Here is a 20419-nt window from a genome sequence, read left to right as displayed (position 1 = left end):
AGAAGGAAACGGGCTTCTTACTTGTTGTAGAGAACATTTTCTTTTCCTTTTGAAGCGCATACAATAGATGCCGTTCAAAGAATAAGAAACTAGTTTACCTCTATACGTAGTGTGGTTGGTAATTGAACGCATTCAGCGTTGATGCACTGCCGAGACAAGCGGACAGCTTGTACACTTTCCTCTCTTTAAAAAAAGAAAACCTATTAACAGTAGTTCGTACGCACCAAACAACAGCCAATAGCTGTGCCATTGAACGACCGTCATCTTGCCACTCATTGCCGCCATTGCTATTATTGGACTATACAAATGGAGTGCGTTACGTACAGGGAACAAGACCTAACGTTCGATTTGCAGTCTGTGTAAAAGCGCAGCCTTGTACATAAAAAAGAACGGAGTCGTGATGGCAAATCCTGTTCTGTCTGTTTCCGATCGAAGCACACCGATGGCCTTCGAAGGAGAAATTTATGGCACAAGAGAAGAAGGAATTGGATATGCGGCCGTGTGTCTACCCGACGGCCAATATAACTGAACATTTGAACGAGAAAGAAGAAAAAAAAAACTATTGGATTAAAAAACAAGATGGTAGAATGAAAAGGAAGAAGAAAACTGTAAGACAGCTGTGCCCAGAAAACTATATTAAAACGCCAACTGCTAGACGACGACTGCTGATGTTCCAAACGACATGTCTTCCGATACAATCTCCACTGCTTGCAACTTGTGCTACTTAAGTTCTATCGCCAACATTAATGCATCAGAAGGCAGTTAAAGTACAGACCGTTTGATGCGCATACTAGGAAACATTGCAGGCGAATCAAACATATCTTCGCGAGTGATGGTTGGATGAAGGCATCGCGCAGATGATGTAAGAGGGCAAGCGCAAGAAAACAAAAAGGAAAGGATCTTTTCTTTTTTTGTTTTGCTTTGCCTGTTTATGTAGCATCTACTGTATGCAACGCATACACGTACCGTGTGTTATACAGTAAAAGCTTTTTAGCCGGCCGGAGGAAAGAAGACGGTCGGAATCAGCTGTGCAGCATAAGAGATGTGTGTTCCGGGCCTTTTTCCCCGTCACATCTATAGAGCTACACACAAGAGTAGTATGAAATATGCATGCGAAACTCGTCGAGGGAATGGAACTATATGACCCATAGACTAAAGGAGGAAAGGGAGCAATATACCATGCTACGTGAGAGAGAGCAAAGCAAAGGATTTCCATATTCAATGTAATCAAACCGATCGGCTCTGGAAAAAGAGAAAAAAAAAAGACGGAAGGGACGCCTGCGCTGTGTGAGGATCCAGAGTCTAGAAGAAGCAAGAAAAAAAAAAAGAAGGATCGGGTCTCAGATGCTGGGCAAAAAATCAGAAAGCTTAACACAAGACGGAAAATAGAAGAAAAAAAAAAGATTTGTACTCTTGCTCAAGCTCTCAAGAGGATTGTGGATGAAGACGGAGAACGAAGAGATTTCTTGTTTCTCGACGGCCGTCGTAAATTTTTGGCACGACGACGACATGATCCCTCCGCTTTTTTTGTGCGCGTGGTGAGTTGCCCTCCCAGGCCAAAGCGTAAGGCTAAACGAGGATTTTTTCCTTTCGATTATAAATCTCTTTGAAACTGATGACGGTGTCGCGCTCCAGTTGATCTGAGACTGGCCTCCGCTTAAATTTAATTATTATTTAGATATAAATAGAGATTGAGTGCTAGTAATAATAGTATACTATAGTATTACTGCAGTAGTTTCAGTTTGAAATGGCTCAGTTGTGTGCAGTTTGTTTGAATTGTGGCACATTAAAACACAACGTTGTCCTGGATGTGGCTTAACTCTCCTGACGTTAGATGGCATCACTCTACCGCCATCCAATCAACATTTTATTTGTTTTTTTTTTCTCCCTGTAAAAAAAAGGAAATATTTTCTTTTTTTTTCTTTTTCTATCCTCTTCCCTCCGATTGGAATGCTTGATTAAAGCGTGCCAGCGTGACCCCCGCACCGCGACGCGGGGCCTTAATCGAAAATGAATGTGTTCGCGATCCATTGACCCTTATTGTGTTTCCACTGCGCCGTGCCAGATGAGAACATTTCTCTCTCCGTTTGTTCAGTTTTCATCTCGTCCCCCGAGTTTATAAATTTCTAAACGGCGCATGTTCTAAAACGCGATCAATGTAATAGGACTAACAACAATTTTTTTTTTTTACTTGCCGACAACGAGATTAATCACAAACTTTCCGTTTCAAACGATCAACTCAATCATCTTTTATCGTCTTTTTACTAACAATCAACCCTCGCCATACCGAGAAACGTACTACGCTTTTATGTTACACAGTCTGTTTAGTTTTCCGTCTTGTGTTAGTGTGTGGGGGAGGGCGGAGTGAGTTAAGAGATGACAGAAGAACCACACGGACGTGAACAACTTGGAATAGAAAGAAAAAGAAGAAGAAGAAGAAAAAAACGGAGTCTGACAGCAGAGAGCAAATGAATTATTTCAAAACGTTGGCCCGGATGACTTCTGGCGCGCCGCTTATCCGCAAGGAAGGAGCTTCTCATTTCTGCCAGTTTCCTGCACCAGAAAGCAATGCACGCCCCACCGACGACGACAACCGGTACATATGATGGTACACATATATACCGCCCATGAAACTGTGCGTCTTTTTCGTTTTCTTCCGTCTCTTTCTATCCAGCCAGCCATGGATGGATATGCTTGACTCCTCGCGTCTCGTCCTACACGTATATATACTACTCGGCCGTAGATCTATTCCGGCCCATTGAATTACACCAGTTCAAGTCGAAGAAACAGAGGAAAGAAAAAAAGAAAACTAGAAGTCAGCGTCCAATTTTAGCTTTTTGCTCGAATGCCGTTGGCTCCTGTTCCATCTCCGCCCACAGTTCCCCTTCGACATAGTATATATATACAGCGCCAGACGTAAGATATATAGCAGAACATGGAAGAAGAAACGATCGATAATGTTACATGCCCGCCATGTTGTTTTTAGAAGAAGAAGAAAAAGGAAGAGAGAAAAAAATAAAGCGGAAAAGTCAGGAAGATCTTGCCAAAGGCCAATGTTCTTACTGATAGGCTCGGCGGACTTGTGTCTGTAATAGAGGGCACTTGGTTATATACATATAAACCTTATAGTGTAGTATGGTACTAGTATATATAGCCTACTTTTAGTCTATGACGACGTATATGTCTCCCCCCCCCCTCTTGTTATTATGTATCATGTTCTTCTTTTTATTTTATTTTTTTTTTGAAAGAACCAATCCGAAAACTATGGTAACTATCAATATATTCCGCTGGGAGATTTTGATGCTGTGTAATCCACACTGTTGCTAGCTGCTATTATTAGTAGTATCACGATTATTATTGTTATTATTATTACCAACCTTCCGAAAAGGTGTTGACTGTTGACTTTAGGAGAACATGAGGAGCCATAAAAGAAGAAGAAGAAAAAAGAGATGAAGTAAACCGCGCGCCATATAGTTTGGGTGGTATGTATATAGCGTATCTATTTATCCATATACACGTAATGTAACATCTATTTTCGTTTTTTGTTATTGCTTTCTAGATGATTCATTATACGATCCATCATAAATGGGGAGGAACTTTTGGAATGGGCTATGATTCGTCACTGGCCAACCTCTTCGTTCCCCTTTCAAGCTGGCTAAGTGGCCATCCAGCTTCTGGGTATATCTGTAAACCTACGGTAATAGACGTATAACGTCTATAAATCTATAACTGTTATAGGTAAACGCATATTTCTTTATTTTATTTTTTTTAAACAGTCAAAAACAACCGACGCGCCAAATGATTACTAAAATCAGGATAGCAAAAATATTTAATTGATCATTTCACAAGTCGTTATCCATCATTTTTGATGGCCGTCGTCCGTCGCGTGCCACTAGATAATACCCACATAGACCGGAGTGGGGCACGTAAAGTATTATACGTAAGATGTTTCTTTTTTTGCCTTTTTTTTTTAGAGTTTGTCTATGTGTGCCGTATATTTTATTAACGAGCAGCCATTCGAATTACATTATATAGGCTATATAGCACGAGCCCCGGACTTTGTATGTATGTACGCGCTTGCAATCTTTTATTTTATTTGAAGGTTTTTACTTTTATCGTTTCAACAAATTTCTGATTGTCGAGGACGCCGCCGCCCCCCGGTTGTTCTCCTCTCTCTCTTTTAAAGGTCGATGTTGTGATTTTCAACACCACCAACAGCGGCATAAAAATAAAAGTGATTGAGACAGGTGAGAGAGCAACATGGTTTTGCCCTTTCACCGAAGTAAGAGAGTAGGTCAGTTCTATTATCTATATATTTTTTACTTTGCCTTTATTTTATACGAGCTCCTACGTGTAGACCGAAACGCTGGGGGTGGAGATGAAGGGTTGAAGGGGACAGGCAGAACGGCCCTAAAGTTTAAATACCTGTTTCTTTCCATTTTATGACCCAATCATTTATTACGTGGGCCTATACAGTCGCCGCCGCTTCGACCAGCACGCGAAGAAAGTACGTTGGACGTAAGAGTATTAAAGTGAAATGAAGAAGATCCTGCGAACAACCCAATTAAAAGACGGATCTATGTGCCTGCATGGACCGCCATTCATTAAGGTATGCATTCCCCGCGATTCTTGTCGTTTCTTTTATGGTTACATAAAAAATAAAAACAAGAAAATTCAAAAACTATGAGTCCCAGGAAAAACAACCCTCATATTCGTGATGCCCGTTCAATTCTGCATCGAAACCATGCATTTACAGCGAAATCTAAAATTTTGCCAAAATTGAAAAAGTGAGAAGGCTATAGCCTTCCTACTTTTGTCAAAATCGTAAAAAATCGAAATCTCTCAGAATGCGATGAAATTCGCACAGTATAACCCAATTTTAACGCTGATTCAGAAAAAGCCCTTTGTTTGTTTGTCAAGTAAGCCGTTTTTGAAATAATTGTCATTTTGCTAAGGCCTTGCTTACTTTTTGAAACCCAACTACACCGTTTTTTACGTTTTATTCAAAAACTATGAGTCCCAGGAAAAAACAACCCTCATATTCGTGATGCCCGTTCAATTCTGCATCGAAACCATGCATTTACAGCGAAATCTAAAATTTTGCCAAAATTGAAAAAGTGAGAAGGCTATAGCCTTCCTACTTTTGTCAAAATCGTAAAAAATCGAAATCTCTCAGAATGCGATGAAATTCGCACAGTATAACCCAATTTTAACGCTGATTCAGAAAAAGCCCTTTGTTTGTTTGTCAAGTAAGCCGTTTTTGAAATAATTGTCATTTTGCTAAGGCCTTGCTTACTTTTTGAAACCCAACTACACCGTTTTTTACGTTTTATTCAAAAACTATGAGTCCCAGGAAAAAACAACCCTCATATTCGTGATGCCCGTTCAATTCTGCATCGAACCCATGCATTTACAGCGAAATCTAAAATTTTGCCAAAATTGAAAAAGTGAGAAGGCTATAGCCTTCCTACTTTTGTCAAAATCGTAAAAAATCGAAATCTCTCAGAATGCGATGAAATTCGCACAGTATAACCCAATTTTAACGCTGATTCAGAAAAAGCCCTTTGTTTGTTTGTCAAGTAAGCCGTTTTTGAAATAATTGTCATTTTGCTAAGGCCTTGCTTACTTTTTGAAACCCAACTACACCGTTTTTTACGTTTTATTCAAAAACTATGAGTCCCAGGAAAAAACAACCCTCATATTCGTGATGCCCGTTCAATTCTGCATCGAAACCATGCATTTACAGCGAAATCTAAAATTTTGCCAAAATTGAAAAAGTGAGAAGGCTATAGCCTTCCTACTTTTGTCAAAATCGTAAAAAATCGAAATCTCTCAGAATGCGATGAAATTCGCACAGTATAACCCAATTTTAACGCTGATTCAGAAAAAGCCCTTTGTTTGTTGTCAAGTAAGCCGTTTTTGAAATAATTGTCATTTTGCTAAGGCCTTGCTTACTTTTTGAAACCCAACTACACCGTTTTTTACGTTTTATTCAAAAACTATGAGTCCCAGGAAAAAACAACCCTCATATTCGTGATGCCCGTTCAATTCTGCATCGAAACCATGCATTTACAGCGAAATCTAAAATTTTGCCAAAATTGAAAAAGTGAGAAGGCTATATAGCCTTCCTACTTTTGTCAAAATCGTAAAAAATCGAAATCTCTCAGAATGCGATGAAATTCGCACAGTATAACCCAATTTTAACGCTGATTCAGAAAAAGCCCTTTGTTTGTTTGTCAAGTAAGCCGTTTTTGAAATAATTGTCATTTTGCTAAGGCCTTGCTTACTTTTTGAAACCCAACTACACCGTTTTTTACGTTTTATTCAAAAACTATGAGTCCCAGGAAAAAACAACCCTCATATTCGTGATGCCCGTTCAATTCTGCATCGAAACCATGCATTTACAGCGAAATCTAAAATTTTGCCAAAATTGAAAAAGTGAGAAGGCTATAGCCTTCCTACTTTTGTCAAAATCGTAAAAAATCGAAATCTCTCAGAATGCGATGAAATTCGCACAGTATAACCCAATTTTAACGCTGATTCAGAAAAAGCCCTTTGTTTGTTTGTCAAGTAAGCCGTTTTTGAAATAATTGTCATTTTGCTAAGGCCTTGCTTACTTTTTGAAACCCAACTACACCGTTTTTTACGTTTTATTCAAAAACTATGAGTCCCAGGAAAAAACAACCCTCATATTCGTGATGCCCGTTCAATTCTGCATCGAAACCATGCATTTACAGCGAAATCTAAAATTTTGCCAAAATTGAAAAAGTGAGAAGGCTATAGCCTTCCTACTTTTGTCAAAATCGTAAAAAATCGAAATCTCTCAGAATGCGATGAAATTCGCACAGTATAACCCAATTTTAACGCTGATTCAGAAAAAGCCCTTTGTTTGTTTGTCAAGTAAGCCGTTTTTGAAATAATTGTCATTTTGCTAAGGCCTTGCTTACTTTTTGAAACCCAACTACACCGTTTTTTACGTTTTATTCAAAAACTATGAGTCCCAGGAAAAAACAACCCTCATATTCGTGATGCCCGTTCAATTCTGCATCGAAACCATGCATTTACAGCGAAATCTAAAATTTTGCCAAAATTGAAAAAGTGAGAAGGCTATAGCCTTCCTACTTTTGTCAAAATCGTAAAAAATCGAAATCTCTCAGAATGCGATGAAATTCGCACAGTATAACCCAATTTTAACGCTGATTCAGAAAAAGCCCTTTGTTTGTTTGTCAAGTAAGCCGTTTTTGAAATAATTGTCATTTTGCTAAGGCCTTGCTTACTTTTTGAAACCCAACTACACCGTTTTTTACGTTTTATTCAAAAACTATGAGTCCCAGGAAAAAACAACCCTCATATTCGTGATGCCCGTTCAATTCTGCATCGAAACCATGCATTTACAGCGAAATCTAAAATTTTGCCAAAATTGAAAAAGTGAGAAGGCTATAGCCTTCCTACTTTTGTCAAAATCGTAAAAAATCGAAATCTCTCAGAATGCGATGAAATTCGCACAGTATAACCCAATTTTAACGCTGATTCAGAAAAAGCCCTTTGTTTGTTTGTCAAGTAAGCCGTTTTTGAAATAATTGTCATTTTGCTAAGGCCTTGCTTACTTTTTGAAACCCAACTACACCGTTTTTTACGTTTTATTCAAAAACTATGAGTCCCAGGAAAAAACAACCCTCATATTCGTGATGCCCGTTCAATTCTGCATCGAAACCATGCATTTACAGCGAAATCTAAAATTTTGCCAAAATTGAAAAAGTGAGAAGGCTATAGCCTTCCTACTTTTGTCAAAATCGTAAAAAATCGAAATCTCTCAGAATGCGATGAAATTCGCACAGTATAACCCAATTTTAACGCTGATTCAGAAAAAGCCCTTTGTTTGTTTGTCAAGTAAGCCGTTTTGAAATAATTGTCATTTTGCTAAGGCCTTGCTTACTTTTTGAAACCCAACTACACCGTTTTTTACGTTTTATTCAAAAACTATGAGTCCCAGGAAAAAACAACCCTCATATTCGTGATGCCCGTTCAATTCTGCATCGAAACCATGCATTTACAGCGAAATCTAAAATTTTGCCAAAATTGAAAAAGTGAGAAGGCTATAGCCTTCCTACTTTTGTCAAAATCGTAAAAAATCGAAATCTCTCAGAATGCGATGAAATTCGCACAGTATAACCCAATTTTAACGCTGATTCAGAAAAAGCCCTTTGTTTGTTTGTCAAGTAAGCCGTTTTTGAAATAATTGTCATTTTGCTAAGGCCTTGCTTACTTTTTGAAACCCAACTACACCGTTTTTTACGTTTTATTCAAAAACTATGAGTCCCAGGAAAAAACAACCCTCATATTCGTGATGCCCGTTCAATTCTGCATCGAAACCATGCATTTACAGCGAAATCTAAAATTTTGCCAAAATTGAAAAAGTGAGAAGGCTATAGCCTTCCTACTTTTGTCAAAATCGTAAAAAATCGAAATCTCTCAGAATGCGATGAAATTCGCACAGTATAACCCAATTTTAACGCTGATTCAGAAAAAGCCCTTTGTTTGTTTGTCAAGTAAGCCGTTTTTGAAATAATTGTCATTTTGCTAAGGCCTTGCTTACTTTTTGAAACCCAACTACACCGTTTTTTACGTTTTATTCAAAAACTATGAGTCCCAGGAAAAAACAACCCTCATATTCGTGATGCCCGTTCAATTCTGCATCGAAACCATGCATTTACAGCGAAATCTAAAATTTTGCCAAAATTGAAAAAGTGAGAAGGCTATAGCCTTCCTACTTTTGTCAAAATCGTAAAAAATCGAAATCTCTCAGAATGCGATGAAATTCGCACAGTATAACCCAATTTTAACGCTGATTCAGAAAAAGCCCTTTGTTTGTTTGTCAAGTAAGCCGTTTTTGAAATAATTGTCATTTTGCTAAGGCCTTGCTTACTTTTTGAAACCCAACTACACCGTTTTTTACGTTTTATTCAAAAACTATGAGTCCCAGGAAAAAACAACCCTCATATTCGTGATGCCCGTTCAATTCTGCATCGAAACCATGCATTTACAGCGAAATCTAAAATTTTGCCAAAATTGAAAAAGTGAGAAGGCTATAGCCTTCCTACTTTTGTCAAAATCGTAAAAAATCGAAATCTCTCAGAATGCGATGAAATTCGCACAGTATAACCCAATTTTAACGCTGATTCAGAAAAAGCCCTTTGTTTGTTTGTCAAGTAAGCCGTTTTTGAAATAATTGTCATTTTGCTAAGGCCTTGCTTACTTTTTGAAACCCAACTACACCGTTTTTTACGTTTTATTCAAAAACTATGAGTCCCAGGAAAAAACAACCCTCATATTCGTGATGCCCGTTCAATTCTGCATCGAAACCATGCATTTACAGCGAAATCTAAAATTTTGCCAAAATTGAAAAAGTGAGAAGGCTATAGCCTTCCTACTTTTGTCAAAATCGTAAAAAATCGAAATCTCTCAGAATGCGATGAAATTCGCACAGTATAACCCAATTTTAACGCTGATTCAGAAAAAGCCCTTTGTTTGTTTGTCAAGTAAGCCGTTTTTGAAATAATTGTCATTTTGCTAAGGCCTTGCTTACTTTTTGAAACCCAACTACACCGTTTTTTACGTTTTATTCAAAAACTATGAGTCCCAGGAAAAAACAACCCTCATATTCGTGATGCCCGTTCAATTCTGCATCGAAACCATGCATTTACAGCGAAATCTAAAATTTTGCCAAAATTGAAAAAGTGAGAAGGCTATAGCCTTCCTACTTTTGTCAAAATCGTAAAAAATCGAAATCTCTCAGAATGCGATGAAATTCGCACAGTATAACCCAATTTTAACGCTGATTCAGAAAAAGCCCTTTGTTTGTTTGTCAAGTAAGCCGTTTTTGAAATAATTGTCATTTTGCTAAGGCCTTGCTTACTTTTTGAAACCCAACTACACCGTTTTTTACGTTTTATTCAAAAACTATGAGTCCCAGGAAAAAACAACCCTCATATTCGTGATGCCCGTTCAATTCTGCATCGAAACCATGCATTTACAGCGAAATCTAAAATTTTGCCAAAATTGAAAAAGTGAGAAGGCTATAGCCTTCCTACTTTTGTCAAAATCGTAAAAAATCGAAATCTCTCAGAATGCGATGAAATTCGCACAGTATAACCCAATTTTAACGCTGATTCAGAAAAAGCCCTTTGTTTGTTTGTCAAGTAAGCCGTTTTTGAAATAATTGTCATTTTGCTAAGGCCTTGCTTACTTTTTGAAACCCAACTACACCGTTTTTTACGTTTTATTCAAAAACTATGAGTCCCAGGAAAAAACAACCCTCATATTCGTGATGCCCGTTCAATTCTGCATCGAAACCATGCATTTACAGCGAAATCTAAAATTTTGCCAAAATTGAAAAAGTGAGAAGGCTATAGCCTTCCTACTTTTGTCAAAATCGTAAAAAATCGAAATCTCTCAGAATGCGATGAAATCTCTCAGAATGCGATGAAATTCGCACAGTATAACCCAATTTTAACGCTGATTCAGAAAAAGCCCTTTGTTTGTTTGTCAAGTAAGCCGTTTTTGAAATAATTGTCATTTTGCTAAGGCCTTGCTTACTTTTTGAAACCCAACTACACCGTTTTTTACGTTTTATTCAAAAACTATGAGTCCCAGGAAAAAACAACCCTCATATTCGTGATGCCCGTTCAATTCTGCATCGAAACCATGCATTTACAGCGAAATCTAAAATTTTGCCAAAATTGAAAAAGTGAGAAGGCTATAGCCTTCCTACTTTTGTCAAAATCGTAAAAAATCGAAATCTCTCAGAATGCGATGAAATTCGCACAGTATAACCCAATTTTAACGCTGATTCAGAAAAAGCCCTTTGTTTGTTTGTCAAGTAAGCCGTTTTTGAAATAATTGTCATTTTGCTAAGGCCTTGCTTACTTTTTGAAACCCAACTACACCGTTTTTTACGTTTTATTCAAAAACTATGAGTCCCAGGAAAAAACAACCCTCATATTCGTGATGCCCGTTCAATTCTGCATCGAAACCATGCATTTACAGCGAAATCTAAAATTTTGCCAAAATTGAAAAAGTGAGAAGGCTATAGCCTTCCTACTTTTGTCAAAATCGTAAAAAATCGAAATCTCTCAGAATGCGATGAAATTCGCACAGTATAACCCAATTTTAACGCTGATTCAGAAAAAGCCCTTTGTTTGTTTGTCAAGTAAGCCGTTTTTGAAATAATTGTCATTTTGCTAAGGCCTTGCTTACTTTTTGAAACCCAACTACACCGTTTTTTACGTTTTATTCAAAAACTATGAGTCCCAGGAAAAAACAACCCTCATATTCGTGATGCCCGTTCAATTCTGCATCGAAACCATGCATTTACAGCGAAATCTAAAATTTTGCCAAAATTGAAAAAGTGAGAAGGCTATAGCCTTCCTACTTTTGTCAAAATCGTAAAAAATCGAAATCTCTCAGAATGCGATGAAATTCGCACAGTATAACCCAATTTTAACGCTGATTCAGAAAAAGCCCTTTGTTTGTTTGTCAAGTAAGCCGTTTTTGAAATAATTGTCATTTTGCTAAGGCCTTGCTTACTTTTTGAAACCCAACTACACCGTTTTTTACGTTTTATTCAAAAACTATGAGTCCCAGGAAAAAACAACCCTCATATTCGTGATGCCCGTTCAATTCTGCATCGAAACCATGCATTTACAGCGAAATCTAAAATTTTGCCAAAATTGAAAAAGTGAGAAGGCTATAGCCTTCCTACTTTTGTCAAAATCGTAAAAAATCGAAATCTCTCAGAATGCGATGAAATTCGCACAGTATAACCCAATTTTAACGCTGCAGAAAAAGCCCTTTGTTTGTTTGTCAAGTAAGCCGTTTTTGAAATAATTGTCATTTTGCTAAGGCCTTGCTTACTTTTTGAAACCCAACTACACCGTTTTTTACGTTTTATTCAAAAACTATGAGTCCCAGGAAAAAACAACCCTCATATTCGTGATGCCCGTTCAATTCTGCATCGAAACCATGCATTTACAGCGAAATCTAAAATTTTGCCAAAATTGAAAAAGTGAGAAGGCTATAGCCTTCCTACTTTTGTCAAAATCGTAAAAAATCGAAATCTCTCAGAATGCGATGAAATTCGCGTTAACATTGCCGCGTGTCACAGGACGAATTTTGGGCACATCGTTACACATTTAAAAACACTTCTTGGTTCGTCAATGTACTGAGGAAAATCAAGCGAGTTCCACCCGGAAGACACTCTCTTTCCATGAAACTTCATTTGTTTCCCCTATTAAAAAATTGAACTATGGAATAGTACAGTATCGAAAACCTCTCCCTCTTTCTTAACTTCAGATAAAAGTAGGTTCTCATTTTATGGGGTTGAACAACTTGCTAACAGATGGCGGCTATTATAAACGCTCGTGCTATTTTTAATAACGCATCCGGATGGAGTTATCGAATCATTTGTCACGGAAACTGCGTTAAGCTTTCAGATTTTATGTGCGATAAACGAGGCTTAGCTGCCAGGTCCCTGGCCGGGCTGCTTCTGAACGTATCTGCTGAGTATTCTTGGCGATCGGTGATCATTTCAGAGGGAGGCAAAACCATTACAACCCTCATCGTATAGTGACTCATCTTCAGTCACGGGGAAATAAATAAGAAAAAAAAACAACAAAAAATAAAACTCATTATAAACGGCGACGAAGATAGAAATATAACTGGCATCGCAGATGGAAAGAATGGGAAGGTCGCCAAACGGAATCTCTGGCTCGTGCTATCCGCTGGTTCGTCACTCCCGTCCGGCCCAATAAAGTCCAGGCAAGTCGACTCAAACTCCGCCTCTTCTCCTGTTACAATCATCATAATATATTAGGCTATAGTCATGCCAGGTTGATATTCTGCATTTTATACGAAACACTTTACCACATTGTTTTACTTTTTTATAATTATTAACACATCAGCTCTCATTCGAGAGGCAATTGTGTTTGGTGCGCTAAATGTAAAATGGGGAAAAAACATTGCAGAACTTGCGGAGGAAAAAAAAAGGGCAGAAGGATATCAAGTTGTTATTCTTCCTCTTGTTCATTTTTTTGTTTCCCTTCTCTTGCATGATTTAAGACGAAGGAGAGAGAGGCTTGTCGTATAGAAGAGGCGGAGGCGCGTAAGATGTATGGATGGCACTTTGATACAATCGATGTTACATGGAGGAGGAGGAAGAGGAGGCGGCGGCAGCAGCAGGAGCGTGCAGCAGCGCTCCCAAGGAAATTGCCATCTTAATCACAGCAGCGCAGCACAAACCCCCTCGCCAAAGATATATGTGCGCACCCAGACATAAGAAAGGAATCCATAATGTATAAAAGGGAAGAAAAGAATAGCGGCAAAACGGAAAGAAAAAAGGAGCGCTCATCAGCTTTTTCTTCTTCTAAGTTGTTGGGCTCATCATTGCTTGTGTTGCACTTGTGTCTAATGCGATTAGAAACGGCGATTTATTTCCCTTCTTCTTTATCATTCTATGCTAAGAACGAAGACGGCACAGACTTCGGGACAAAGGGCAGTGTTACGTGCTCGGTAGGTAAAACCAAAACAAATTAATTTGCAAATGAAAACGGTGCGACAAAAACCCTTTTGTTATCATGACATCCTAAAAAATGATCGATTCAGTTCTGTTTGCTCGTTTTGTTACTCTCTTTAGCCTAGGATAATTTATCCAATACGAAAAGAAGTCAAGGAGAAGACGCGATAAAACGAAGGATTTTTTTTTTTTTGTTTGTAAAAGAGGAATACAAATCTTTCTCGTTCCTGGCTGCTGCACTGCAGAAAACGCACGCTCGAGCTCGGACGGAAACGAAAACAAACAGTCGGCTCTTTAAGGGGAAAGAAAACGGATGGATGGAAGCAAAAAAAAAAAAAGAAAAAGAAAAAAAGAGATAGAGAGAGAGAGAAAGAAACTGGTAGCGAAGTATGTCGGATTCCGTGCTGCCGGAGCCGGCCAAGCGTGTACACACGAGGAGCTCTCAAGCTTTACGGCCCAGTCCGTTTCTAGCAGCAGCCCTCCTTTCATCAGTTACGGGGGAGGAGGGCCAAAACGGAGCGCAGATAGGAGGGAAATAAAAATTGAGAGTCGTGCCCGGCACGTCCCGGTTTGCTGGACTGGAAAATGAAGTATATATGGTACAGCACGGCTGAGCTGAGACTGGAACAAACGTAAGATTCGAACAAGATGATGCTCGCATTGAAAATCTTTCTTTTTTAAAAAATATTTGGAAAAAAAAAGGTTAAAGTAAAAAATAGAAAAAAAGAGTGTAGTATCAAGATAATATAACATTATGAGCATCTGCATCATCGCCTCGCTGCCCGCCTCCACCGTGAACACGGATGCGGGTTTGCCACACCCACACGCCAGCCAGGCCCCGAATTATACACAAGAAACAAGTGGAGAAGAAGTAGAAGAAGAAAGACATTAACATGAAACTGAATAGAGAGAGAACTGTCGGCCCAATGGCGCGCAAAGCGTTTCGTAATTATACACAGCACCCTTCTTATATATATATATATAATACTTTTTTCTCTCTTTCCCCGACGGATATAATTGCTCGTTATTATTATAAAGGTTAGACTCAACTTCCACGTCTTCGTCTATTCTTCTTGCCCGCGTTCATCATGTTCTTTTATCCTCCCCTTTCATGCCGCGACGGCCAAACGTCTTCATTTCTCTTGTCCTAGATGCAAGTCTAACAGTGTTACCTGAACGAACATACTGAGGCTGTTCCTCTTAGCTGGAGACCCCAGCAACACAAAAAGGGAAAAGAAAGAAACGATAGACCTCGGGCGCTCGAGGAAAACCACACGCCAACACACAAACGAAACTGCGCATTAGCATTTTATAATGAATCGAAAACAGGAGTCAAAGTATAGTGGAGTGCAAAAGAAAAAAAAAAGGTAAAGAAAATACAAGAATCGCTCCGCTTTTTTTTTTTTTTTTTTTTTTATTTCTTGCGGGTTTTTCGCCCACTTTGCGATACCATTCTCGCCGAGTTGGAGAAGGAGCTGAAACTTGTATCTTCCCCCAAAGTCCACTAGCCAATCTGATTGGAATACCAATCACCCCTTCCCTTTTTGATAGCGCAAACACACAGAGGAAAAGAGAGAAGACAAGGGGGTTCAATATACATGTCCATATCTAAAGCGCTTTGGCTTGATTTGTAGCGCACTCTATCGTGTTTGTATTCTTGGAATGAAAGCTCTTCGTATGAAAATAACTCGAAATAAATTACGAAAAAAAAAAAAAGGAGTGACGGCTTTTTCTTTTTTTTTTTTTCGTAATCAAATATCAATTTGAAGGCTCTTGAATCGACACCTCATAATGCGGTTGGAGTAAGCGCTTGTTTGCCTTTTTTTTTTTTTTTTAGTGGACCAATAAAACGACGACTGCACTAGTGTTGTAGTACTACCGCTATTACAACTCCTAACCGTGCACATATATATAACGATGCGAAATGAATTGCTGGTGATGTACGCAATCCCACGTCATCGTCTAACAGGGTATATAGCCCATTTGAGGTTGTAAACGATAGTTTCCATCTGGCGGATGGTTATACGAGACACTGACGAGGGGGTCTCTCTTGAAAATGTGAAACAAGCCAGGCAGCGCCAGCGTGTGTCAGGAAAGGAGGGGAGAGAATGCGAGAGACTTATTGCGTCATATTGTCTACTCTATGCAACCAATGAACAGCAAGCAGCGCCGGCTGCCGAGAGACTAACAGTAGAGAAGGATGGATGGATATATAGAAAGCGTAAAAAAAGAGAAACGAATAACAAATAAAAATAAAAACGATGGAAACGAAGAAGGAAAAAAAAGCCTATATTCTCATAATATTTCCATCAACTCCTGGCTGACAAACTAGAAAAGAAGGAGCGCGTATTGCACTGGCAGTGACTTCCAATATAAGACGAGCTTTCCGGTGGGCTGCGTTACCATTTGGGGCACCCGAGTGTTTCGGTTTGCTATATATTACAAATACATCAGGCGATGCTGTTTGCATGGAAATCAAGGCTAAATGAAAACCGTTGTTTGCTTTTTTTTCCGTTACAAAAAAAAAGCAAAGCTCTACATCACTAGTGCCCCGTCAAGTAATGCTGAAACTCGTTATTATCGCAATCACTGACTGTGTTTGCGGAAAAAAAAGAAAAGAAAATGACCGTGAATTATATAAAGAAGCCCTGGCTACGTCGTGGTTAGAGTGCAGGCGGGATATAGCTCTATACCACTGCTATCATTTAAAAAAATAAAACATGCAAAGCCGTGCGCCAAAGAAAAACAAATACACAGTTATTGCTAGGAATAATTTGAAGAAGAAGAAGCGTACTTAAAAAAAAAAAAAAAAAAAAAAAAAAAAAAACTATCAACGAAACAACACGAGTGTATCTTTACTGTTGTCATTGCAGTTTTGGGGGCAATTACAAATATTTCAAAGCACCAGCGAAAAAAGCAATCCAAGGATTTTCTTGGATTGCTCCTTGCGGCCGTTTTCGCAACAAAGAAAAAAAAAAAAAATACCCTACCAAAAAAACTAAAAAAAAAAAAAAAAGCATTTAATCATATCCCAACCCGACATGTGATTTACAACGGAGCCGAAGAGCGCAGGCAGCGAGTAACCCGCTGCGTCAAAGTTATTGTGAAGCCCGCGTAGCGAGCTTTTTCGAAGCTAATGTGCAAGCGCGTTATGCGTAAGAGTCAAAGTACCAACGAAAAAAAAAAAAAAGAAGACGCATTCGAGCTTGGCTAATCAAGTCATTGAACGGCGGGTTTTGCGCGCGGGCGAGGCGGGATTGTTTATTTCTTCTTTCCGTCTTACGCCAGCACAACAATGGTACGCACACAGTCGAATAAATGCGCTGTTCATATTTCTAATTCTCGTTTTCTTTTGTACACACACAAACAGACAAAAATTGTGTGCATCTTTATCCCTTTATTTTTATTTTTCTTAAATTCCTTATGTCTCCCTTTTTTCTTTTTTTTTTTTTTAACTGCAAAAGAACCCAGTGACCAATCACGTAGGAGAAAACGTACGACGGGTACACACAAGTCGGCCAACCATGCGTAATTACACGAGGGCTCCCTTCGCTCTAGGCTCTCCTTCTTTTTCGAAGTCTCTCAACTTAATTACGTGCCTGCACCTGGGGCACACCAGCGGTGGTTCTTCTTCTCTTTGTGCCCATTGGCTGACAGACGCCAAGGTATTCCATCTTTGTGTCTCGTCGTGAGCGTGTTGTCCGTGCCGTCTATATTTATATACTATATATGTAGCCTAGTAGTAAAGAGAAAAAAAAGAAAAAGAAGGGCTACGCACGGCTACGTGGATATATACCTGGGGTATGATAACTAAGTAATACATCACCGGGAGAAAAAGACCCCATAGCTCCGAATAATAATAGGAAAATACCCCGGGAAAAAAAAGAAGAAGAAATGTTATATTGCATCTAATAACTCTTTTCTTTTTTTCTTTTTTTTTTCCTTCTTCTCTCTCTCCTCCTTCCTGGCTAGATGAAGACGTGAGAGAATGACCTCTTTCTTCATTGCTGTTGTTCTTGTTAAGGATCGCGTCTTGCACAGCACGGAAAGCGACTTTCCACTTAACCCTGGGCGACGTGAGTATTAATGAAACGCACATTTCCCCCTGCCAGCTGATCTCTTTCTTCTTCTTCTTCTTCTTCTTTTCTTTTAAAACACATCCAAGATTCGAAACCCAAACAACAAAGAATTCTGAGCGACTTACGAGTTAATCCCATTGTTTTACAACAATCGACAAAACAAAAAAAAAAAAAGGGGCAGAGGGTTAAAGTTATGGAAACGATGGCATTAAACTTTAAATGCTACGTGCTGGGGAAGCTACAGGTATCCAATTGGCGGTGAAACTGGAGCAAACCTTATTGGTTCGTCTTTATTGCCGGCATTCGTATTAAAGGGACAAAACGAGTGGAGCAGGCGGCAATGAGGGACACAAAAGAGCAGATCGAACCTTTTCGCTCTCGATCGCAGTTTGAAAAATTCCCAGCAGCCGAGGCCCCCATCAAAAAGACAATGCGTCAAACAATAAGCGGCTCGCAATAAGTCCTATTGAAATTTCTCCCTTCTTCTTCGATTTCTTTTATTCCTCTTATTGAAGGATGAGAAACGAGACGAGAGACAATTCACTTCATATATTACTAGACCAACCCTCCGCAAAAGTCAACCCCCTCTCTCCCCCAAACGCCTTCAAAACTGCGGTACATGCGAAGTTTCTCTATTACATAGTTGGTTGCATCCTTCAATAGAGAAAAAAGAAAATCCTATCGTAAAAGGGACACATGTAACCTTCTCCCTACACTCTATTATATAAAAGAAAATGGCCTTAGCACACCGAATCGCTATTGGATTTGAAATGAATTTAGCGGTTTGGTAAACAAAGATCCATTTTCTTTCAAAAATTCGCCTATTTGTGTGTGTGTGGCGGAGTCGCTGTTGCGCTCCAGTTTATTTACAAATTTTTTTTTTTTTTTTTGGCTACTACCCCAGCACGTAACAAAAAAATTTCCCATTTTAGCTGTGAACTCGGACGAAGAGCTAAAGGGGCAAAAAAAGGGGGAAAAAAGGAAAAAAAAAAAAAAAGAAAGAAAAAAAAAAGACGGGCGAGTCAGCCGAGTGATTTATAACAAGAGAAAATGCCTCTGCCCTATAGGAAAAATCCAACTCCCTCCCCCTCCCCCCCCCCCTTCTCGGTCCCAGCAAAAGCAGTTCTTCTCCAGCCAACCATCGACCGAGGAAGAAGAAAAAGAGAGAGAGAGAGAGAGAGAGCACTTGGCTGACGTCGCCCGGCTCGTATATCTCTCCTCTCTTGCTCCTGCTTCTCTCTCTATTTCTCTCCTTCGCCATACAGTATATACACAGCTTCACCCACCCACCCGACCTCTTCTGGCGGGGGAGCTTTATTTACGATCTATCTCCCTCCCATCGCTTATTCTCTCGTCTGATGAAAATATTATATTCGTTGGAATTCTTTTTTTTTTTTTTAATCTCATACTCTTTTTTTTCTTCTTCTTCTTCTTCGTCTACGATAGCCCGAAAGGAGTAGGAGGAGAAGATTGCGGGGAGTGTGTGCATTTGCTCTGCGGAACCTCTTCATCTTCTCCCAAATTTTTTTTTTTTTCCCCTTCACGTAGCCCCCTCTGCGTGTGCACGGTGCCGAATGATTTAATACCGACGCACACACAGTTCACGTTACTGATGACGGGGGTTTATATTAAGAAAATGCTGGGATGGGAGCGAGAAAGAAGAAAGAAATGGAAAGAACCAAAAAAATATAAATAAAAATAAATAAATAAAAAATAAAATATAGTCGAAAAGAAAAAAAAAAAAGGGAAGAAAAATTTGTGTTCTGGTGAATGTGTTACCTTTCGTTGTATTCCGGCTCGTTTCGGATTGGTCATTGACGTTGTGCCGGGCGTGAATGCGCATTTTGTTATCGCAGGTGGTGGTATAGTGGTGATGGGTAAGGATTGCATTTCAAAAGCGATCGAATTTGACCTGAAAAAAAAGAAAAAAACAAACAAAAACAAAACGCATAGACAATGAATACAAGACTCCTCTGGAATATTAACGATCGAATCATAAATATCGCATTTCACATGTCAATATCGAATGAATCACCTGACATTTGGACTTTGTCCGCGAGAAGGGAAACTGCTGTGGAATTTTCGAGTACAATATGAACGTCCTGCGAGGCCAAGTCCAGCAGAATTTCGCGCTGCCGGGGGAAATGATTCGATTGCATTGCCAATCTGTAGAGAAATTAAAACATAAACATGAACACTCTCGATTCGCCCTTAATGTAGAATCACGTTACCGACAAAAGGGCTCGTTTCGACCACCATCTTGCAATTACACGGTTATTATTCTAATGGCTCTATCAAACCTAAAGAGAGAGAGAGAGAAAAAAAATACATTTTCAAATATTTAAGGCATTCATTTTTTGTTTTCTTTTAATTTTTAAGGACAGAAAAGAAGAAAAAAAGGGGGAGCTGTTTGATTGCGCACATCCGCCGCTGCGCTGGCATCCCACACACGCGGTTAAAGAAGAAACGGCCGACTAGGTTGTCTAGTCTTTTTCTTTTTCTTCTTCTTCCTCTTCCTCTGCCCTTCCTCACCCATCCTTTTTTCTCCTAATGTTGTACTTAAGCTGGCTTTTACGAGCCGTATAGCATCATATCACTTCATAAAATTGAATGGTTTCTATTAAAGCCGTGCCGTGAAAGAGAAGGAAGAAATAATAATAATAACACTAAAAAAAAAAAAAAAAAGAAAGAGAAAGGAAAAGCAAAAGCAAAAAGGAGAACAAAATAAAATCGACGGGGAGCGTGTGGTGGCAATCAGCCCGTGCTGAGT

The 20419-nt window shown here is 39.1% G+C and overlaps 1 long non-coding RNA gene across 1 annotated transcript; it reads right to left on the bottom strand.

The window, feature by feature from the left end:
- Positions 1–12178: 12178 nt before the first annotated feature.
- On the bottom strand, positions 12179–19939 carry LOC130696169 (uncharacterized). Its single transcript, XR_009002570.2, has 4 exons — positions 19881–19939; positions 19685–19815; positions 19429–19561; positions 12179–12845 (listed from the first exon to the last, which is right to left on the bottom strand). It is a non-coding gene; the product is annotated as an uncharacterized LOC130696169 (long non-coding RNA).
- Positions 19940–20419: the final 480 nt, after the last annotated feature.

This window comes from Daphnia carinata, chromosome 5 (assembly GCF_022539665.2).
Source record: "Daphnia carinata strain CSIRO-1 chromosome 5, CSIRO_AGI_Dcar_HiC_V3, whole genome shotgun sequence".
NCBI lineage: Eukaryota > Metazoa > Arthropoda > Branchiopoda > Diplostraca > Daphniidae > Daphnia > Daphnia carinata.
The sequence above is the reverse complement of the archived record's forward strand: the minus strand, read 5'-3'. Positions and strand labels throughout refer to the sequence as shown.